Source organism: Pogoniulus pusillus, chromosome 2 (assembly GCF_015220805.1).
Source record: "Pogoniulus pusillus isolate bPogPus1 chromosome 2, bPogPus1.pri, whole genome shotgun sequence".
In the NCBI taxonomy this organism is placed as follows: domain Eukaryota; kingdom Metazoa; phylum Chordata; class Aves; order Piciformes; family Lybiidae; genus Pogoniulus; species Pogoniulus pusillus.
The window spans coordinates 37,034,705-37,058,764 of NC_087265.1; the positions used below are offsets into that span (position 1 = coordinate 37,034,705).

The 24,060-nt window shown below is 44.3% G+C and overlaps 1 long non-coding RNA gene across 1 annotated transcript in view; it reads right to left on the minus strand.

Moving 5' to 3' along the window:
- Positions 1–623: 623 nt before the first annotated feature.
- Positions 624–24,060, minus strand: part of LOC135188014 (uncharacterized) — a 77,666-nt gene continuing 54,229 nt past the window's right edge. Inside the window, exons 3-4 of the long non-coding RNA XR_010307538.1 lie at positions 5,968–6,069; positions 624–654 (exon numbers count right to left, since the gene is read on the minus strand). This is a non-coding gene — a long non-coding RNA (uncharacterized LOC135188014). The remainder of the gene's footprint in view (positions 655–5,967; positions 6,070–24,060) is intronic.

Genomic DNA, 24,060 nt, shown 5'->3' on the forward strand with positions numbered 1-24,060 from the left:
AATGTGCAGCTCAGCATAGCACTAGCTGGGATATAATTCTTTCCCCTGAAGGAAGCTCTGCCAGTGATTTCCCTGTTTTGTGGTAACAGACCTGAACATGTAAACAACCTCATGGTATGCTCTCAGTTAGTCAGTGCCAGTCAGTAAGAGCCCCCCTCCGAGAAGACACTACAGAAAGGAACACTTCTCATTTAAAATCTTTGTAAGTGCTAGAGACATTTAAAACATTAATCAGCAATTAATATAAATAAGAAACTCAATCTCTCTCATCATTAATACAAATTATGCATTATAGTCACATTTTCTGAGTGAGGCAACATGCATATGGAGGAGGCTGCTTGACAGAGGTGCAGAAATGGGAGGCAGCTAAACTGAAGGAAAAAGCAGAGCATCAGGAATGTTTGGAATGGTCCTTGGTTTCCTTGACCAGAGGAAGGAACTTCTAAAAGAGCTGGAATTGGAACCACAGAAAGTGCAGGAGCTCAGATGGAAGTGCCACTTAGTGTGAGTCTCTCAGGTACTGGGCAGTGGGCAGGTGCTTCTGACACAGCGGTGGGCATTTGCTGTGGACAGCTCCTGTGGCTGTGGATGTTTGCTACCTGTGGGATCCAGATCCACTGTGTCACTAGTTGGATACCCAGCACTGCAGTAATTCTGTGAAAAACCAGTGAGGATGCTGAGGACAACTGAACTGAACCTGGGGCAATATTTTCACTCCCTGCCTCTGCAGCAATCTATTTCCCTCCCTGCATGGTGAACTTCTCCAAATACAAGTCCCTGTAGGAAGTGCTGCTGACTTCCATTGGAAAGGCAGGGATTTTATGTCTTGATAGGTTTACTTAGTCAAGGACTGCTGGAAAAGTCAGTCTGGTATTCATGTGTTTGCTGACAAGTTTGCTTTATCCAGAGACTCAGGACACAATTTCTACCTAATGCAAATGAAACACCCTAAGGACTGTGTTACCCAATTTTCTCAGATTAGGACTGTTACTAAGCACAAAGTGGCACACCTTGATGTTGTTACCTACTCCTACTTCACACCTTGTACTTCCTTGTAGTCATTGCATATTCTTGAGCTGTTTTGGTGCACCATGTGACATGCAACTTCTAGGGAAGGACAAAAAGATACAGGTCTTAAATCAGATGTGATATGCACAAAACCTCACCATACTAGTTGAGGGCAATCTGAACTGTGCATATGACAAGTACTTTCTGTCTGGATTTGCTGTTGCTTCCTTTGGCCTGGCTCCAGCTGCTTGTCCTGTCAGGAGCAGACTTCATTCAGAAAAGCCAGAAAAAGCTGGAGAAGTCATTAGACAGTTTGTCTTTATCCTATGCTGTCTTGTGCTGAATGTTTGCTTTATTTATTTTACTCATGTGGGGAAGCAGTTTCTGACCTGGATTAGCAGTGGCAGAACATCTTCACTGCAAGCTCTTGAAAGATGGCCCACAAATATTTCAAGTTCACATGTGGTCTTTGGCCTTCTCGTGCAAAAAGAATATAGTCTTTACATCATAGGTATTAAAGAGTGACACAGCAAGGAAGACTTTTTGCCAATCAGCAAAACACATCATGTCTCACTGCTGGCAAATACTGTGTTTAGCAGTGATGACCTGAAGAACATCCCTTGTGCATCAGGGCTGCGCTTACCTCTCCCTGTCATTATAGGGCTGCCACGTCAGTGAAAAACCAGTGTCAGGACAGCAGCACAGACTAACAGTGCAGTGCCCTGTGCCTAAGCCCTGCAGTGGCTGTGCACAGTGCTCCCCACAGAAACTAAGAGGCACTCTTCCCAGCACAGATGTGCGATGCTGCTGGCAGCAGCCCTGCAGAAAGCTGTGAGCATTTCAGCCGCAGATAAATTCTGTACATAGCTTTAGGTAATGGACATCATGCTGGCAAGAAGTGGCAAGGCTTCTTATTCTTGGCTCTGTCGTTGACCTGCTGTGTGACCTCAGGCATATCACTTCACTTCTGTGTGCCTCTTCTACTTCTCATTTTTCATCTGTCTTGTCTGTTTGACTGCAAGCTTTGGGAGGGGTATCATCTCTTATGATGGGTATGCAGCAGCAACCACAGGAGAGCTTTAATCTCTGTTGGGTTTCTGAGATACAGTATAAAACCTACAGCTGTTCTGTAGTCCATACTGTCTACATTACTACTTCGCACAAAGATGTTGCAGAGTGGTCAAAATTGGTCACTGCTCCAAGATTTGCCATGTCAGCACTTCTTAGACTACCCAGTATGTACCCTGGCACTCTGTTCACAGAGTAAACAGATCCTCTAGATTTTCATTTTGATTGCTGATTGTACATGAAACATGAGATTATGAACAGGGCTGCTTTGCCTGGAAGATGTGTTTTGAATTTGCTTTTCTACAAGGAAACCACCAAGCTAAAAGAAGGCTGCTGCTTCTACCATGCAAAGTGCCAAAGAAAACAAACTTTTATAGACTTGTTTCTTAAAAATGACTGCTGACAAATGGATGGGGAACAATGTTATTGCTGTTAATGTGATGAAAACATCCCACATTTACAAAGCACAGTGCAGATACATAGGCCAAGGAAAGACTGGACTGGTAAACAGCCTAATGGGACCAGGTTTCATTGGCTGTAGAACATAAAAGATGCACACTCAACACAAGTACAATTTGGACCATAAACACAAGTGAATGGATGTCTCTGTGTGTGTGTGTGTGTGTAGACAAAGAAGAAATAAGAGACAGACAAGATTGATGAAAATGAAAATGTGCCAAAAGAGAAGTATAAAAGAGGGATCCCAAAGGCAGTAGAGCTGGTACCCGGACCTCCCAGATTTGCCTCTCAGATGTCTTAAACAAATTGTTCCTTGCAGAACCATTGTTGAAATCCCATGATCTTTGAGTGTTCATCCATGCTTGCCCTTTCTTCCTGTTTTCTAGAACCACAAAGGTCATATGTCTCCTGAAAAGACTCCTTTATGATCTGGAGCTGACTGAAAGATCATACTGTTCTCAGGCAGCTTGAATCAGCCCATGCCACTTATAACACTCTCCCTGAAGAGACTTCCAAGAAGGAATAACCTCTATTACTGCATGCTTTGTGAAATTCACGTACAATGCACCTTTGTTCAAACTGTAATGCAGCTTCGGGCACCAGTGAAGAACTGCTGTCAGCAAGGACAGCAGCTCATGTTATCACACAGCTCAATGCTCTGCACTGATATAATTCTGTAAGATACACTGCTTCCCTTTGTCCCATTTGTGAAGGTGCTTTCTGGCTTTCTCTTCCTCTGTTGTGACAGCTTTTGTCTTTGCACCACTGGTACAAAACCAAAAGGATCTATGAATGAGGGAGAAGTTTTGTTCTCCTGCAACAGAGAGATATGTCAGGCTTTTCAGATGAAAAATAAAATGTAGACATGTTTCTGAATCCCCTTTTGTTTTTCCTAAGTTTTACAACCTTACTTATCTGTAAATAAAATTGGCTTTTTTTATTTTTCCCTAGCTCACTGCATAAATACAACTTCATGCATCTGGGAAGCTGACAGCTGCCCTATGAGATAGAGTGTGACAGTTTAAAATCAAGGAATCAATCACTGAGATATAGTGTTTGGATGCTGTTTCCACCAGGATGTATTACTGGATCCAGGAGCTCGCTATTTGAGATATGCCATCATAACTCTGATAGATTAAAGCACCACATCCAGGAAACAATTGTGCAAGAAAAAATGGTGTCATAGATCTGCCAGGTTACAGCTCAGGCTCCAGGAGCCAACGAGGGGAAATCAGGGCTCTATCTCTGCTCCCAGAAGCCACCAGAGCAGTCTGATGACAGTTCTGTTCTCAAACAGCGCCATTATGACCTAATAAGCATACATGAATTGCAAATTTGAAGCATTAAAGTGATGTACAAATCATTAATTTTTTGTCAAATCCATGTCAGCCTTGTGTATGCCTTCCTATTTTAATGTTGCATGACAGTGGAAAGAAGTCTAATCCTCTGTATATGAAAAGGAGAGATTTGGTGTAGCTGATATAATGAGATCTATTTAAACACTGAGTGTTTTGCAGCTTTGAGTGTATCTGCTCAGAGAAGAAAAATGCCACATTTGCCTCATTAGGGTTAATTGTGAAAGGATGTAAATGTATTCAAAGCCCCAAGGGCAGTTCTACATGTTGTCTGTATGAAAGAGAAGATAAAATACTTGTTTTCCATCGAAACTTATTTTTAGTTTCATGACAAATAAGAAGAACCACATGCTCATACAAGATGGACCTGATTTTCTGAAGAGATAAGCACTCAGAAAAATCAAACCCTCACTTTGAAAACAAGTCTGAGCCAGAGCCTTATGGATGATGGACAATAAAATAAAAATGTTTTCACTGACTTCAATGCATGCAGAGAATCACTGCAAAAAGGGAGGACAACTACTTTAAGATGTATGCTACTTTGAGCCTAGCTGGGATATTTTGGCGAGAAGAATTAGATTCTAGGCTGTAAAAAGGAAACAATGGTGATGTTTACTTCACTCATAGGCTTGCTGAGATGTATAAAACCAAAACACAAACAGAGATAACAGAGCTGCTCTCTGGCTCTGGCTGCATGCACTTCTCTCCCTAACTTGCTGTCTAACAAATCCGTCTGCTTCCTAACCCCCCTGGCTGATCCTCCAAACTCACCTTGAACATAAGGCAAAGTCTGGGATAAGGTAGAGGGGTGGAAAGAAGGTGGAAGGGTGGTTGGGAACCCCTCCTGGGGACTCTGGATTCTGGGAGGGGTGCTGTGTTGCTGTATTTTTTTTTTTAACTTGTATATTCTGTCTATAGCTGTATATACTGTAAATACCTGCTTGTATAATGTACTAACCTGTAAATATAGCTTCATTTCTTTAATTTCCAGCCACTGAGTCTAGTCTGGGTGATTTTCTTAAGTGTGGGGGGGCTGGTAACATGCAAACCATCACAAAGTGGAAGTTTCTAAACTACTTGTGCTTCATGGTGCTCCTGGGAAACCTAGAAATCACCTGCGAGCTGTGTCTGGCTGCCTCCCTGAGCCACCACAAACCGAGAGTTTATGTTTTGGGATGGATCTCCATCTGTTCTGGCCTCGTGAATTGACTACTTTCTTACTATCCTATTTTATGTCCTCCCCCTGCTTTCCATCCTTGGCTTTAAAAGATCTCTTGCACCTTAGGCTCAGAAGAGCTGACGCAGCCCTGTTCTGAGCTCAGAGCAACACCACCGGGCAAACCCTTCTGCCACCGGATTAAAGTGTCATCCAAGTCTCCTTTCAGCAAGCCAGTTATTCCTCCACAAGTGGCATTTCAAAGGCACGGCCAAGCAGAGTATTTCCAACATGCTTGCATATTAGCCTGACTGAAATCTAGATACATGATCAGAGAGGTCTTCTTTGGCTGTCTACTCCATCTCTCACACTACTTAGCCTGGGGTCTGATTGAATTCCAAGGCATTGCACAGGAGATAGGTAAGACGAACAGTCTTGGCAGCTACACTGAAGTGTTTTTTCATCAGAACAGAAGTATATTGGTGGCATAACTCTGACAAAACACAGGACTCCAAATGCTGGCTGTGATTTTCATGAAGGATAACATAATTAAACACTCAGTTCCGGTTTATTTGTCATGAGTACTGGAACCCTCACTCCTACATCCCTTTGAAATCACCTATCACCCCAAAGCAGCAGGTTTGGTCAAGGTGTGTGTGTGCCTTTGTTTTAGATCTGTGTGTTTCTGCAGTCAACAGCACTCTTGGGCTGCTGATTTCTCTTACAGTTCACTAGAATGACTTTCCCAGCAGCAAATAATCAGCAGTGTAGCTCATCTTTTCTGACAGGAGTTGAGCACAGAGATGCCTCTCCTCAGGCTAGCAAAAAGGATATAAAGGAACGAAAGTGCCATTGAGAAATGTGTTGAACTGAGAGGCAGCCAGTATCAGCTTCACAGATGAACAGATGCACAGGACTTACCTCTTGAGCGTTATTTCAGTAGCTCAGATGTCTGTCCACTGGTCTGTTATTCTTGCCTGCCTTGTGTAGACAGCCTTAGGCTAGTTTCATTGTCTCTGTGTTCTAGGAACATAAAGAAACAAACCAATAATTTAAATACATTGTTATCTTTCTGCACATTACTGCTGGACATTTATAAAGATCGTGAGAATAGTTTCCAAGGGCACAACCCCCTGTTCAACTACATGGCAATAACCCAAATTAGCTTTGTTCAGAGCCAAATCATAGAATCACAGAATGTTCCGTGTTGGAAGGGACTTTTAAAGGTCATCTAGTCACCCTACTCTGCAGTAAGCAGGAACATCCAGACAACCAGCAATAGAACAAGGGGACACAGTCTCAAATTGTGCTGGGGGAAGTATAAGCTGGATGTTAGGAGGAAGTTCTCGCCAGAGAGTGATTTGCCTTTGGAATGGGCTGCTCAGAGAGGTGGTGGAGTCACTGTCCCTGGAGGTGTTCAAGAAAAGACTGGATGAGGCACTTAGTGCCATGGTCTAGTTGACTGGATAGGGCTGGGGGATAGGTTGGAGTGGATGACCTTGGAGGCCTCTTCCAACCTGGTTGATTCTATGATTCTAATCCCCAAAGAGATCATGTTGCATCAAGCCTGACCTTGAATACCACCAGGGATGAGTCCTCCACCACCTCCCTGGGCAAGCTGTTCCAGTGTCCCACGTTTACAGTAATGAACTTCTTCCTAATGTTTATTCTAAATCTACCCAATCTCTAGTTTAAAACCATTGCCCCTCGCCTTACTCCTACATGCTTCTGTAAGAAGTTTCTCCCCAGCTTTCTTGTAGGCACATTTTCCAACCATCATGGTAGTAGCCAAAGGAGACACATGAAGATGGAAGAAGCTGGTGTAGGTCAAAGATTGCTTTCGATTTAACATGTTGGACTGGGCTTAAGAAACAGAGGTAGCAGACAATTTCATTAAGAACTTTTGTCAATATTTCAGGTGTTACAGAGAGAATAGTTACTCTGTGTATTTGGGAAAGGCCTAGATATGTTGCTAAGGAATGTCCTGCTCTGGCAGGGGAGGTTGGACTAGATGATCTTTCGAGGTCCCTTCTGGCCTCTGACGTTCTGTGTGATTCTGTGATTCCATAAATCAGATATAAGCAGCTGGAGATCCCCACATATTATCTGTTTTTTCTCATGTCTTAAAGCATGCTTGTGTGGAGCTGTTACAGGGACACTTGGTGTAAGAGTATTATCAGTTTTGGGGAAAGAAGGAAGACTGTAGATGAAAGGCTACACTAGGAACCAGGAATAGGAGGGAAACCTTTTTATTTCATTTTCAGTCAGTTTTGTAACCAACCAAGGAACCTGAACATACCCAAGTCTACAGCACTTGATGAGATGCATCCCATAATCCTGAGGGAATTGGCTGATGTAGTTACTAAGCCACCCTCCACAATATTTCAAGAGTCATAATGGTCAGAAAAGTCCCTGTGACTGGAAAACAACAACATTGCACCCATTTTTAAAAGGGTAGAAAGGAGGACGTGGGGAACTCATCTCTGTGCTTGGGAAGATCACAAAACTGATCCTCCTGGAAGCTATACTAAGGCACATGGAGGACGGGGAAGTGGCTGCAGACAGACAGCATGGCTGATGAACCTAGTGGCCATCTGTGATTGAGTAACTGCATCAGGTGGGCAAGGGAACAGCTATGGATATCTTCTCTATATACTTCTGTAAAGCCTCTGACACAATCCCCACCAACATTCTTCTCTCTAAATTGGAGAGATATGTATTGATGGGTAAACTATTCTATGCATAAGGAATTGATTGGATGGTCAGACCCAGAGGTTAGTCATCAATGGCTCAATGTCCAAACTCATATTGATGGCAAGCAGCATCCTTCAGGAGTCCATACTGGGACCAGTGCTTAATCCTCATCAATAACATAGTGGGATTGAGTGCACTGTCACCAAGTTTGCAGATGACAGCAATCTGAGTTGTGCAGTTGACACACCAGAGGAACCTCGACAATCCTGAGAAAAGGACCTGTGTGAACCTCATGAGATCCTGCAAGGTCAAGTATAAAGTGTTGCACTTGAGTTAGGGTGGTCGTTAAATCCAACAGAGGCTGGGGGGTGATATGACTGAGAGAAGCCCCACAAAGAATGATCTGAGGAGTCAGGTGGATGAAAAGCTGGACATGAGCCAATAATGTGCTCTCACAGCCCAGAAGTCGAGGGATGTGATTCTGCCCCTCTACTGCTCACTGAAGTACTGCATCTCGGTCTGGAGTCCTTAGCACAAAAAGGACATTGGAGTGAGTCCAGAGGAGGACCACTAAAATGATCTGAGGGATGAAAAAATCTCTCCTCTGAAGAAAGGCTGAGAGAATTGGGATTGTTCAGCCTGGAGAAGGCTGCAGAAAGACCTTGTTGCAGCCTTCCAATACTTCCAAGGGGCCTGTAAGAAAGATGGGGATAATCTTTCCTGTTGTGACAGGACAAAGGGAAATGTCTGGCTTTGTTCTAGAAGAGGTGAAATTTAGACTAGATACAAGAAAGATTTTTTTAACTTTTTTTTTCACAATCAAGGTAGTGAAACACTGGCATAGGCTGACCAGAAAGGTGATAGAAGCCCCATAACTGGAAACTTTCCAAGTCAGGTTGGATGGGATCAGCAACCTGATCTAGTTAAAGATGTCCCTGGTTACTGCAGTGTGTGTATGAGGGGGGTGTGTTGGACTTTAAAGGCCACTTCCAACCTGACGCATCCTATGACTCTGATTTCCCCTTCAAACCTTGCTGGAAACTGGGGAGCCCCAGACTACAATGCACCTTCCCATCTTTCCACATTTGCTGTGCAAGAAGAGCTATTAGAGGAATGTCTGGCAACATAGGGAGCCTTTTGTTAGAGGATGTGTTTTACAGAGTGATGCTCACAGCTCACTCCAAGTGAAAGACTTTATTCTGTACAGGAGCACTCTCTGCCTGTGACACTGATGTGTTCTGGTTCACTTGCAATCTGCACGTTGGTACTGTGTTTTAAGAGAAAAGAGGGAAATGGAAGTTGCCCAAATTCAGAGACTGTAGGGAGAGCACAGGCCGTGTCTGAGCAGAGCCAGCACTTAGCAGTAGGCACAACTCCAAGAGCCGAAACCAAAGAATTCTCAAGGTCGTTGCGAAATTAATCCCTGTGCAAAAGGTGACAGCAACCAGGGAAATGCTTTTGCAAAAGCCTTCCTGCTGCCCTTGAGGGACTCTGGGAGCATGTATTGCTTGTTCTGGCCTTCTTTCACAACATGGGGTCCAAGGGAATACAGTTGCAGGAACTGCCTCCACGGAGAGACAACAGCTTGAAAGTGGATTGGCAGAATGCAAAATGAGCTTTCAAGTCATTCAGACCCAGCTTTGGACCTGTTCCTGCTGCTAAGGACAAGCTACTTGGCCTCCTCACAGAACTGCTACTTGCTGAATTCCCTGCCCTGCTCATCATTTCGTTCTTTATACATGCACACACAGAGAACTGTACAGGATCTAGCCATATAACCTGATGGAGAAGCTGCAAATCCTTTCAGCTGCTTGGATTGCAGGCCTGACCTGCACCTGCTTTAAAATCTATCTGCTAAGATGGCTCCTCAGCTGGTAGCTCTTGAATTCAGACTCTCATGGAGCTATGGGAGAATGATCTGAATGAAAGGTCTACTAACAAAGCAGCAAAAGAGCTGGCTCCAGGGACTTGTTTAATTTCATTAACTTGATAGTTGATGCAATACCTCCTGCAGTAATTGGTGTGTCGATCTTGTCTCTGCACTCTTGTGTGAAAGAGGAAGCATAAGATCTCCATTTCATCCCAGAGCTCAGATGAGCTAGCCCTGTGCTGCACTCTGTTAGTGATCTTCAAAAGGCTTTATCTATAAAAGTAGCTTTCTGGGATGCTGTTCAATCCATGGCCATTATCCATGCAAATTCCTCAAGCTGTACTGGGTTAGATAGTGGCTAGTATCATAGCTGGAAAACCAAGCAACCTGCAGAAATCTTTGCTTAGTTCTTTACTGAGCACAATAAGGTCAGGATTAGTTAGTCAAGGCATTGGATTAACACTATTGGTATCCATGGCAATTTCTGTTTGTGTGACAATCCATGTCACCTTTCCAATTAAAATTCAGCTTAAAATACCTATGAGAATCCCAAAGTCCTCTCTGAATCCCAGGAATATCACATGGCATCATTCAAGCTCAAATAAATCCAAATACATCTGAAGCTTTATTCAAATAGGCTGAAACCATACTAAGTTAAAGAAAAAAAGGAGGGAAAGAGCCTTATAAATGGCCTGTGTGCATTCTAATTCTGATCTGGGTCTTGCAGCAATTCATTACATTTCTAAGCATTACAGTTCCTTTCGCTCCTTTAAACAAACAGGAGCATTGTTCCCTCTGATTCCTCAGTAGTTAAGCCTGGAAGACCTACCTATTATCACAGAGGTGAAAATTCCTGGTGAAGTCATCTCAGTGGCTACCAGAGATGCTGTTGTGAATCACAGAATCACAGAATCAGGCAGGTTGGAAGAGACCTCCAAGATCATCCAGTCCAACCTCTCACCACAAGAATCAAAGATGTGCTGTACAAGGCCACGCTACCGACTCTGGAAAATCAGCCTCCTCATATCCAATTCTGTGTTCCATGCTTTATTTCTAGGTTGTAAGTCGGGGACTGCTTCACCACAATCTTGCCAAGTTAGTCCTCATTTTGCATAGTCACTTCCCAATGATTATAAGTGTGCTGCTAAAATTGCAGTTGCAGGAGTGGAATTTAGACAAACTGATCTTGCTGACTGTTAACAGCTATGTAAGTGGACCAGGAGATGATGTGCTCCTGCCCATCCTGCAGTTCACTGCTTGCTTATTGACCTCCAGCTGAAGGGCAGTAACAAGCAGCTGAAACACACTTAAATCTTGAACAGTCACAGCTGTTTGCTCCTGACCATGTGTAGCTCCATCCTTTTACAGTGAGTGTCATCCAGAGAAAAAAAAATATTCAGCCTTGCTCCTGTGCTTCCTATTGGGAATTACTGCTTCAACTCATCGTGAAAGGCCTCTGCTTCTGGACCCTGCCCAATCAGAAGTTCTTTATTGTAAAATGCACCAAGTACGAAAGCTGTACTTACAGCTGCTTCATTAGAAGACTGGAAGCAGACTAATAGAACTGGCTTGTTCAAAGTGTGTAATAAGTAAACATGGCAACAGGCAACTTTACTCCATAATTTTGTGTGTTACAATATCCCATTTTTTTACACTAGCTCTCTCTTAAGGAAGCAAGTACTCAGCATGCTACATTTTCTCTGAACTGAGATTATACATTTATTATTTACCTCTGAGTTATACCTTAGGTCAGCAGAAGGAAAGGCCTGAAATATTAATTTTGCACAGTGTTCCCTCCCCCTTCTGAAACAATTTTGTTCAGAAAGATATTGAACTGCAGTGTTCAGAAATGCAGTACACCCATAAAATAAAACTCCTGAACTGGGTACTTCTTTTGCCACAGTAAGGAATCGAACGATGCTAAGGATTTCCAAATGCAGACCTTTGGAAAACCACACCACTTTTGCCTGAGCACCTGAGGGTCAGGAGGACCTCCAGCACATAGGCCTGAAGTAAGTAAAAGTATCCCAAGAGCCCCATGTCATTCCCAGAAACTATGGCAGATTTATTACTACATGTGAAATCAGAAATAAATTTGTCCCATTTTCAGAGGTGTCCAACTCAACACAGTCCCCTCACTTCCCATAAACAGCCTGCATTTGCTACACTACACTTTGCTCTTGGGTTATGCCTTGAATTTCACTTTGCTGCCACTGTGTCAATAGCCAGACATCAATTCTATGACCTGAACATTTTGTCATGTTGTGCAATTGCACATAAAACTCTTCTCTTGAACATTTTGTCATGTTGTGCAATTGCACATAAAACCCTTCTCTTGTTCTAAGATGCTCAATTATAAGCTAAATAAAACAATTATCTTGCCATCAAATATTTAAACCCAATGTTCTGGCATGGACTTGAAAGGAGGGGATAAAATGTGGCTGAGAAAAAAATGGGACACCCAAAAATCTTTATCATAGAATCAGTCACCTTGGAAGAGACCTCCAAGATCATCCAGTCCAACCTATCCCCCAGCTCTAGCCAGTCAACTAGACCATGGCACTAAGTGCCTCATCCAGGCTTTTCTCGAACACCTCCAGGGACAGTGACTCCACCACCTCCCTGGGCAGCCCATTCCAATGCCAATCAGTCTCTCTGGGAAGAACTTCCTCCTGACATCCAGCCTATACCTCCCCTGGCACAACTTGAGACTGTGTCCCCTTGTTCTGTTGCTGGTTGCCTGGCAGAAGAGACTGACCCCCATCTGGCTACAGCCTCCCTTCAGGTAGTTGTAGACAGCAATGAAGTCACCCCTGGGCCTCCTCTTCTCCAGGCTAAACAACCTCAGCTCCTTCAGCCTCTCAGCCTCTCCTTATAGGGTTTGTGCTCCAGGCCCCTCACCATCTTCGTTGCCTTTCTCTGGAGATGTTCCAGTATCTCAGCATCTCTTTTGAATTGAGGGGCCCAGAACTGGACACAGGACTCAAGGTGTGGTCTGACCAGTGCTGAGTACAGGGGCAGAATAACCTCCCTTGTCCTACTGGCCACACTGTTCCTGATACAGGCCAGGAAGCCATTGGCTCTCCTGGCCACCTGGGCACACTGCTGGCTCATGCTCAGCCTACTACCTACCAGCAGCCCCAGGTGCCTGGCTGTTCTCCAGCCACTCTGTGCCCAGCCTGTAGTGCTGCTTGGGGCTGCTGTGGCCAAAGTGCAGAACTCTGCACTTGGCCTTGTTAAATCTCATCCCAAAGTATCCTACAGATATTTCCATCAATAACTTAATTTCTGCAGTTGTGCTTAAATAGATGAGGCTCACAAAGAGCACAGCTCTCAGATGCAGAGGGAACCTTATGAAAGCACATTATTTTCAATTTTAATTTCTTTGTATATTCCCAGGTATTTTCTGAAGCCCAGGACCCTCTGAGCCACTGTGAGAGGTCACAGAGATGTGAATGGCTTTTGTTAAGTTGCACATGAGGTAGTGGGGAAGTTGATATGTTATGTACTCAAATGAAAGGCTTTTTTGAAATTGAGCTCCAGTTAACTGCAAGATTATGTCTGCAGGGTGCCAATGGCCTCCGTGCTTGCTGTCTGTGTCTTCAAGAACACAGAGTCAAAGACTTCCAGCAGAGATACAGGAACATCATTCTCTCACTGCCTCCTACACTAGTGAGGGACAATGCCTAGTTGCAAAACCTCTGTGTGGCTTTGCAGGACATCAGGAGCTCTTCCAGGCACGTCACCTCACTCTTCTGGCTGCTGTCCAGTGCCCCGGTTCACAATTCTGTCAGCACCTAGCAGGCAGAGGGGCTGCACTCTAGTTCTGCAGCTAAACGTGGCCTGCAAGGAATTCAGAGGTAGCTTCCAGCTGTGGCAAGGCCACAATGTGCTTGAGTCATCCGAACCTCTGGTCTGAGAAGAAACCAGCCAGCAGCTATTGCTGGACTAACAAAGAATCACAGAATCGTTCTGGTTGAAAGAGACCTCTAAGAATACCAAGTCCAACTGTTAACACAACACTGACAGGTTACCACTAAACCATGTTCCTAAGTGCAACATCTACATGCCTTTTAAATACCTCCAGGGACGCTGTCTGCAGCACTTCCCTAGCTAGCCTGTTCCAACGCTTGAAACCTTTCTGTAAATAACTTTTTCCTACTATTGAATGTAAACCAGGGCCTGAAGCAACTTGAGGCCATTTCCTCTTGGCCTCTTGCTCGTTACCTGGGAGAACACACTGATCCTGGTCTCACTACAACCATTCTCTCGTAGTTACAGAGAGGTACATGAATCAAGAGGTACATGAAGGAGTAATGGCCTTACTTGTCTGCTTCCTTGAACACCATCCTGAACACCTCTCTGCTCTTTAAGGGCAGGTCTAGTGGCTCTTCATCACAGAGAAAGTCTGACAGGTGCTGTTTAGCTTTGTTTTAAAGGCTGTGAACACAGCAGAGACCACACTAAGCGTGTCTGCATGGTTAGATGAAGATTAATGACGCCTACCTGTGCCCATTCAGAAGCCACTGGGACACATTACCTCAAGTTCTCAAGCTGTTCAACAACCATGATGCCTGAGGGGTTTTTCTCTGTCGTGTACCAACCAAGGGATGAAAAGAAAGAGCACAAATATCATAAGCCTTCTAAAATTATTATGAAGGCTGAGAATATGATGGAGAAACATAGATGCAACTCACGGAGACAGCAGTAAGACAATGAAATAAAACTCACGGTTTGCCTTCCAGTGTTTTGTCAGGGAGCTTAATATTGGACACAGAAAACTGCAGGCTGCTTCTGAGTGTAGCCATATGATTTGGTAGCTTTTTTTAGTGATGCCATATGCACAGTCTGAAAAGGAAAGTACTGGCAAAGCTACAGGAGCAGTGTTTATTTTTTAGTGTGGGGGGAGGTGGCACCCCTAGATATTTTTATTTGGCCTGGGTAAATTATGCTATTGTGTACTGAAAATGGATGGGAGATATGTAGGTTTTAATTCAAAGTATGCATTGAGGTGGTGTATTTACAGACAGCTTTAGTTAGTTCTGTAAGGAAATGCTGGTCTGTTGAGGTGCTGGAACGTGTCCAGAGAAGGGCGACAAAGCTGGTGAGGGGCCTGGAACACAAACCCTATGAGGAGAGGCTGAGGGAGCTGGGGGTGTTTAGCCTGGAGAAGAGGAGGCTCAGGGGTGACCTTATTGCTGTCTACAACTACCTGAAGGGACACTGTAGCCAGGTGGGGGGTGGCCTCTTCTGCCAGGCAACCAGCAACAGAACAAGGGGACACAGTCTCAAGTTGTGCCGGGGAAAGTATAGACTGGATGTTAGGAGGAAGTTCTTCCCAGAGAGAGTGATTGGCATTGGAATGGGCTGCCCAGGGAGGTGGTGGAGTCACTGTCCCTGGAGGTGTTCGAGAAAAGCCTGGATGAGGCACTTAGTGCCATGGTCTAGTTGACTGGATAGGGCTGGGGGATAGGTTGGACTGGATGACCTTGGAGGTCTCTTCCAACCTGGTTGATTCTATGACTCTATGATTCTATGAAAAGCATGAGGCAAAACACAGACCAGAGTTCAGGCTTGCTTTGTGTCACCAGAAGAGCACCAGGGCCCTGCAAGCAGGCCAGTGCAGAGGCTGGTGAATCAGTGCATACAGAATAATGCTTGGAAAACAATTTTACAAATGGCAGACTATGCAAAGCTCTCTACTTCCCAGCATTATTCATACCTCTGCAAATAAATCTGAATCAAATGCAGCAGCGCTTTATGAAAACAGAGTGTATAGATCAATGTACCTTGTGTATAATTGGTATCATTTGAGATGACAAAGTGCTACTAACTGATCTTCACAAATACTATGCATTTATATAGCGTCTTCCATCTGAGATTTCAAAGCACTTTGCAAAAATTACTGAATTAACTCTCTCTGAGCCCTCCCAGTTAGCTATTGAACTCCTTAGTCTGCAGATGTGGACAGCAAAGGCAAAGAAAGACAAAGACCACAGGAGGAAACTGGGGCTCTGAGGGCAAGCACCTCCTGCCCTCTACAAAATAATCTTTCTTTTTTGAACAGAAGCTGTAAGCTTTCAACACCTCTGAAAAATCAAGCTACTTTGGTTGCTCTTTTGGATGCAAATGCCCGATTTAGCTTCAATGATTCCTTCAAAATTCTCCAGGAAGTGTGTAGGAGAACTGACAAATGGATCCAGAAAGCTTGGCTCGAAGCCCTGTGCTTTGGCTGAGAGACTATTCTCTGCATACTGCCTGACCACTGTGACCACAGCTTGTGAAACCTCACATTGCCTTCTCATGCTTTCCCCTCTCCTCAGTTTCCAGCAGAAAAATAAGAGCAAAAGACATCTGCAGCTTGCCAGAGGAGTGCTGGACCCACTTCAAGGACACAAGGACCTAGAACTTGCCACAATAAAGCAAAGTAGACAGTCTCAACCACAGCAGATTTCTAAGGAACTTCTGAAATCAGATCAAGTAAAATTAATTAATCTGGCTAACAGTTGTCTTTGAAGAAATGATCACAGTGATCTGGGATAGTCTGACAGAACAAGACCAGATACCTGCCTGGCAGGACATGAGGATGGGTATGGGTAGAGCAGCTGGAAAAGAGCTGGAGTGGCACCAAGCCCTTAATCTGGGTAAAGTGCAGCCAAGGCAGCACTTTCAGCTTCACAAAGACACTGGGACTTCGCCTTCAGGGTCGTGTTCAGGCAGACGCCAATGTCCCTGCTTCATGCCTCTCACTCCCTATCACACAGTGCCTTACTCACATCATTGGAGATTTCTGAGAGGTGTCTTTCTCATCAAACTGGATCAAGATGTGAAGTGATGCTCAGACACCAGAAGAGAGTCTTGAAACTTTGAAGAGGCCTGTGGTTGGATTTTCCCCTCTTTCATGACACTGATGTTGTCTTGACTGCAAACAGCTGATTCCTCCCCTTACCCTGTGGAAAGAGAGTTCTGTGCTGGTCATTTGCTTTGTCTGGCCAGGGCTTGAAGGGGGATTCAGAGAGATGAGCAGGTAGAGGGATGTTAATCTGGCCTCCAAATGAAAGGGCCAGATAGATCATTTGGTGAACAGCAGTTAGTGCTAATTTGCAGCACTGCATGTCAGCCTCAGCAGGGATGATTCCCTCCTCACCAGGATAAAGACAAATGGTGCAGCTCCAGAGGGGGTATGTTGACTCACAGGGAATCAGGGAATAAAAATCACTAAAATTAAAAAATTAAATAAACAGTAGAGTAATATTACTTGACATGTTCCTTTCTACCCTGTACTAGGCACAGAGCCTGCCACTCCATTTTTTTTCACAGTATCACCAAGGTTGGAAGAGACCTCACAGATCATCAAGTCCAACCCTTTACCACAGAGCTCAAGGCTAGACCATGGCACCAAGTGCCACATCCAATCCTGCCTTGAACAGCTCCAGGGACGGCGACTCCACCACCTCCCCGGGCAGCCCATTCCAGTGTCCAATGACTCTCTCAGTGAAGAACTTTCTCCTCACCTCAAGCCGAAATTTCCCCTGGGGTAGCCTGAGGCTGTGTCCTCTTGTTCTGGAGCTGGCCACCTGAGAGAAGAGAGCAACCTCCTCCTGGCCACAACCTCCCCTCAGGTAGTTGTAGACAGCAATAAGGTCTCCCCTGAGCCTCCTCCTCTCCAGGCTAAACAATCCCAGCTCCCTCAGCCTCTCCTCGTAGGGCTGTGCTCGAGGCCTCTCACCAGCCTCGTCGCCCTTCTCTGGACACGCTCAAGCATCTCAATGTCCCTCCTAAACTGGGGGGCCCCCATGGGATTTAATGTATTGACCTGTGTTTAGTCTCTAAATAGTGACTTTGTCCTGTGTTTTTCCTCTATCTCCTGTCTACTGCTCTTTTTTTTTCCCCATAAAGACAATGCATTCTTTCCCTTGTTTCTCAATTCATTATTTGAAAGAAATATTTACTGAGCAAATGGGAAATGCATCAGAACGCTTTACAGAGCTGCCAAGAGGGCAAAGGGCTTGAATAAGAATTATGTTGAAACAATAATTAATTAGCTGACATTCTTTTATGAAACGTGCTTTGGGAAAAGTTACGGCAAATCAAGACAACAGACAAAGTGACAGAAAAATGAGGAATGAGGGAAAGAGGGATAGGAAGGAAGAAAATCTGTATGGGTAGATTTATTCACTTTTGAAAATAATCTGATCTTTCTCAGCCGTTGTCCTGGCCCACAAACAAAAATCTTCTCAATAAATAACTTCAAGCTGTTTTCAGTGACTAAGCCACAAAATGTTCCATCCTGAATAAATTCCATTTACTGCATGCAAAACCCATTAACTGTTTCCAATGCTTTTGTAGGTCTTATAGTCTGCAGAGGTCATCTCTTCAGGGGGATTTCTGGAACAGCAGAGTCATCTGTACAGTAGGACTACCAAGAGGTTTGGAATCTCCACCATACTCCATACACAGCACTATAGATGGTTCAGGAGCTGCTTGGGTGAATAAGAATTTTTGCAATTCAGTGAGCAAGTATGTCATCTCTGCCTACACAGGGAACCTTCATCAACCTTTTGTCCTAAGTAGCCTGTTATGAAACAACGTGTTACTAAACCCTGTCTGAAAACAGTGTGCGCTGAGACTGTGGGAATGCTGTTGTCATCCATGCTCCTCACCTGTCTTCATACCCTGTGCACCCCCTTGTAGGGCGGGCTGGCAGATTCTCAAGCTCAGTAAATGTGCTGGAAGAAAGAGGGAACTTGTGTTCATCCTTTAACTGTTTACTGAATTGGGAGGATTTTTCCATGAAATCTCTGCAGACAGACCATAAATACAGGAGGTATACTTCTCAAGGCAGAGAAGTGTCAAGACCCATTAAAGTTTGTACTTCAGGGATCTGTCCAGATCTGTATGGTTTATATGGTGACCAGCTAGGACTTAAGAGCACCAGAAGGAAGAGAAACAAAGGGCAGGACCATCAGTCCAAGCGCTGATATTTTGCAAGTCCCTAACTGTGTATTCCCCAGCACAGCACACGTGGCCTGCTCTGAACAGGGAACGGCAGAAGAGTGTAGCAGTCTTTTGATAGCAATGCCCTCCTTCTATTGCTGCTGCCCCAGGGCTGAGCTGCAAACCACCAACTGGTCAGCAGCAGGCTGGCTGCAGTCAGCAGTAAAGGATGAGTTTCCAAGTACTGGTAGATGAATTCTTAGTTGTGCCTAGGAAACTATTCAAGGTCATGTTTCCCCCTTGCCAAGGAAAGCAGAGTCATCCCATGTATGTTCTGGCTTCACCCTATTCAAATTTCCTAGTTTTCTTTGGAAGTAGAAAGCTCAGCAGCTGTTTAAGAGACCCTGAGGATATCTGAACCACACATATGTTTGTAAACTTCCACTTATTCTTTGTGACAGTACATAGATGTAAAAAGTACCATTCTGTGGAAGAAAAGCAAGGAACAAGTACATTTGGACAACACTCTGCATGGATAGACAAAACCCTGTTGTGATTTGGAAGCTTAGACGTGCTCTAACATACTGCAATTATTAAGCCCCAGGTATCAGGGAAATCACATCTGTCTGTGTAGCACAGCTGAATTAGCTAGGCTGGTCTCATTACCCAATAAAGAGGCAGCTTTCTTGTAGTTCTCAAATTTATGCATGTGGTGATACTTAGAAGCAAGTTGCCAAAAGCATTTTCTTCAAAGGTAGTGTTTAGAGCTAATGCAAAGTACACAGGGGAAAAAATAATCCAGATTTTGTAGGTCTAAAGGATGAGATTTGCAAAGTCGCCTCAGGACTTTCTGACATCCTGTTCCTATTCAAGATGAATGTATGAATTGGAAAATCAGCAAGGGCTTGAACTTCTTTAGATTAGGGGATGATCCCCTGTCTTAGCTCAATGAAGATTCCTGCAGAGGAGAAGAGAGGTTCTGTATGGATTAGGGGCACAGAACCAGGCTGACAGGTTTGTTGTATGCAAACGGGTTTAGGTTTGATATCCTCCTCATGGCAATCACAGCTCTTCTGTATCTCTCCTCATTTGGATTCCCAAAAGAATCCTGGTTTCACCTGAGTAAATATTCCGCTCCTGTCTTCATTTTTACATATGAGTGTTCCACTTTGTGCTAGAAGCATGCTACAGTAGCAGTTCTCTGGGGATGCTGCTCTAATAGATTCACAAGGTTGACTTGTTTAAGTGGGATTTCATTGTATTACACAGAGGATTTTTTCCTAAGGATGTGATTATTCTAGGACTGATCCTACTGCTGTGATATGACCACTTTTGGCACTGTGCATGCATGGCATGGGATTAGTCTTCTGGCACTGTATAAAATGACTTAGACATGTCTTACTTATTAGCATGTGGTATTGCAGATCATTTTACAAAGGCAACAACTGCAACCATTACTCCTACAGTTATGTCATAATTTGGAATGTCAAACACCTCTGTACAGTGCAGGCAAGAGGAACATTTATTCGTCTCACTTGTCAATACATTTATTTCCATCTTTTTAAGCTTTTCCTTTTTGCAATGCTAGAGAAGCTAGCTTTCTTAGGAGCTGAAAACATACAGAAGGGAAGTACCTGGGTGCCATGGAGATTAGCACGTTGCAAGGCTGTATACAGAACAGGTTCATAAAAATTAACATCATGAGCACTATTGCTATTACCACTGCGAGCAGTAAGTCTGTGTACAGCACAACCATTTACCACTGTCACATTTACCACAATCATTTGCCACTGACTTCTCTGCACAGAAGCTGGGGAAGGAACTGGCTGAGTTTGTATGCTCAGTCCCTCAGAGGGTGCCACTGCCTGAAGCTGGGCTCCTCACCCACCTAGCTATGAACTATGACAAGTCACCCTAAGAAAAAGAGTGTACCAGCTCCAGAATACACAAACCCTGACTTGCCCTTGGAAGGATGGCTGCCAGTCACTAGGGAGCTGCATATTCAAACAAAAAGGGGGGCAACTGGATCATAGGTGCTTTTTTGGGGACTCCAAGTGTGTTGGGTGAGTGCAGGGACATGAACTAGTCACTTCTGTCATTTACACCCTGCCATTAGGATTTCTCACAGCACTTTACACCACACAGCACAAACTACCCAGAACACAAGCTTGCTGAGTGAAGGATAAGCAGATGGTAAAAGTAACCCATGACAACATTTCTCTTCAGTTTTTGTCCAAGTAATAAAGGTGAATGTAGAGCCACAGGTTCAGTGTAGTCCAGCGGGGCTAAGACAAAATGATTTCGAAGGATGTGAGGTGGATGCTTTCCTTGGCCCTTCTATAAACTCCAATTCCTGCAAAAGGCTGGAGTCAACGTCTCACAGCAAACTCATGCTGCCTTGTTCTTCTGTTACATGTTGACTACACCCCAGTCCTAGCTTCTCATGGCAGTCTCAAAGCAGACAATGACCTTCACACAAAGCTCAGCCAAGATGAGCTTTCTGTGAGAGCACACCTTAGGCTACATTATGAAAATGAGCTGTTGCCAGTGTAACACATGAAAGCCTTCACTAAGGCAGCTCACTTTGGCCTAAATGGGCAAGGAACATTCACAAAAGACACACCACCAGATGTGTCATGTCAGAACAGCTGTGAGGAGCAGCTGGGCTTGGTCCCAAGGTGGCTACCACTGGAAGACACTGTTTTCAACCCATCTCTCTTGTGAAGGAAGCTGCCTGGAAGTCAGAACTAGCAAACCACTAAAAAACCACACAGATGAAGGATTCTGCATTGAGCCCAGCAAAAAAAACAGCACAAGGTAGCATTTTGCAGCAGTCCTGTCCCTTCCAACTGTCTCCTCCACATGACTTATCTATTTGCTTTGAAAGAAGGAAGGGAGATGGGGGTGGAAGGGGGTCTAAATTGTAACCTGCAGCTGACATTTTTATTTTCTTTTAATTAAATATACAAGGGCACATGCAAATTCCCCTGTGTGCCCTCCTCCTCCTCTTCAAAACTCATTAAGGATAGGATTGCAATCAAACCAGGAATGCAGGGTTGCTTTTCCTACTTTCAGTTTATCCTGCAGGTCTTTGCCTGGACAAAAGGTCACTGCAGAACAACGCAAGATGTCTAGCACTGTCTTTTGTTCAACTGTCAAAAGGCAACAACAGAAATCCAGTAGAAGGCTCCTTCTCCTCTGCAGTCAATGAGCAAGTGGTGGTGAAGCATGCAAATATGGATAAAGGAGTTTCTGCTTTCAGACATTCCACTTTCTGCAGTTTGACAACAGAATAAACTATGTCTGATGCAACCACTGGAAACCACAACTAAAGTAAGAAGAACTGCATTTGTATTGTGATGTCCTCTGATGAATAACAATGCCCAGCAGGGTAGCAAGTAGAAGATGCTGGTGGACACCTTACTTATCTTTTCTAGGCAAGATCTGGACCATAGGTGGGATCCTGGATGCAGGAAGCATCTTACTCTGATCCTTCATAGGCTTGTATTAGTTTTAAGGATTTTTTCTTGCAGTTTCAAGGACTTCTAAGTGGCCAGAAGCCACTTTTTGCTCTACATGCAATTAAATGAGATCCCTAAGATCCACCTCAACAAAAAGAGGAAAGTTCAATCCATACAGACCTTAGAAAAGGCACATCCCAAACAGCTGCTAGTTATCTCCCCTTTGGAGGTAAGTTAAAGCAGTAGTTACGTTAATCAGGCCTGGAACCACAGTGATATGAGTGTAAGCCTTGGCTGATTTTGTGGTGAACATACATAAACACATGTGTGTGGATGTGTGTGGTGCAGCTGATGTCATACATAAACACATGTGTGTGGATGTGTGTGGTGCAGCTGATGTCATACATAAACACATGTGTGTGGATGTGTGTGGTGCAGCTGATGCCATACATAAACACATGTGTGTGGATGTGTGTGGTGCAGCTGATGCCATACAGAAACACATGTGTGTGGATGTGTGTGGTGCAGCTGATGTCATACATAAACACATGTGTGTGGATGTGTGTGGTGCAGCTGATGCCATACATAAACACATGTGTGTGGATGTGTGTGGTGCAGCTGATGTCATACATAAACACATGTGTGTGGATGTGTGCGGTGCAGCTGATGCCATACAGAAACACATGTGTGTGGATGTGTGCGGTGCAGCTGATGCCATACATAAACACATGTGTGTAGATGTGTGTGGTGCAGCTGATGCCATACATAAACACGTGTGTGTGGATGTGTGCGGTGCAGCTGATGCCATACAGAAACACGTGTGTGTGGATGTGTGTGGTGCAGCTGATGCCATACAGAAACACGTGTGTGTGGATGTGTGTGGTGCAGCTGATGCCATACATAAACACGTGTGTGTGGATGTGTGTGGTGCAGCTGATGCCATACATAAACACATGTGTGTGGATGTGTGTGGTGCAGCTGATGCCATACATAAACACATGTGTGTGGATGTGTGTGGTGCAGCTGATGCCATACATAAACACATGTGTGTAGATGTGTGTGGTGTAGCTGATGCCATACATAAACACATGTGTGTAGATGTGTGTGGTGTAGCTGATGCCATACATAAACACATGTGTGTGGATGTGTGTGGTGCAGTTGATGCCATACAGAAACACATGTGTGTGGATGTGTGTGGTGCAGCTGATGCCATACAGAAACACATGTGTGTGGATGTGTGTGGTGCAGCTGATGCCATACATAAACACATGTGTGGATGTGTGTGGTGCAGCTGATGTCATACATAAACACATGTGTGGATGTGTGTGGTGCAGCTGATGCCATACATAAACACATGTGTGTGGATGTGTGTGGTGCAGCTGATACATCTTGGCCACTGTGGCACATGTGGCTTGTAATATTTTATCTCATAGAGTTTCTTGTTGGGCGGGGCCAAACTTCATCCAGTCCTTTATGCAGGTGGTTCAAACTAAGGCTGCTCTCTTTCAGCAGATGTTGTCCTTACAAAAAGGGAAATCCCTCAGAGGTAGAACAGAAGGATGATAGCACTCCAAGAGGGCCTAGCACAGTCAAGAGAAAGTCCTTGCAATGATCTGTCAGCATTTCACTTTTCCCACCAGAGATATCTGGGGAGAAGGCATGGAGTTGGTACCTCAGCTCTGAGAGACATTTCTCTGCCTAACCCTCCAGAAGTACTTGAAGGCCAGGTGAATTTGTTTGCTATTGCATTGTTTTCCCTTGCAGATCTGACAGCTCATAATACCTCTGGTGCCTGGCTCTTCTCCAATTGATAAATAACCTCTTTCTGATTTGAGCAACCAAGGAACATCTTGAGCCTGTCACACTGGAGCAGATCCATCAGTCTCTCATGCCACACGAGAGGTGTTTCAAAAATGCTGTTTGTGCAACCATTCTGGGGTATTAATCCTGGCACCCCACTTGTATTTTGATTGTTTCTCAAAGAACAACGTATTTTAACTCTTTGCAAGTGAAGCAGCATTCTGTTGTTATGGTAACTCAAGTTCTAAAAAT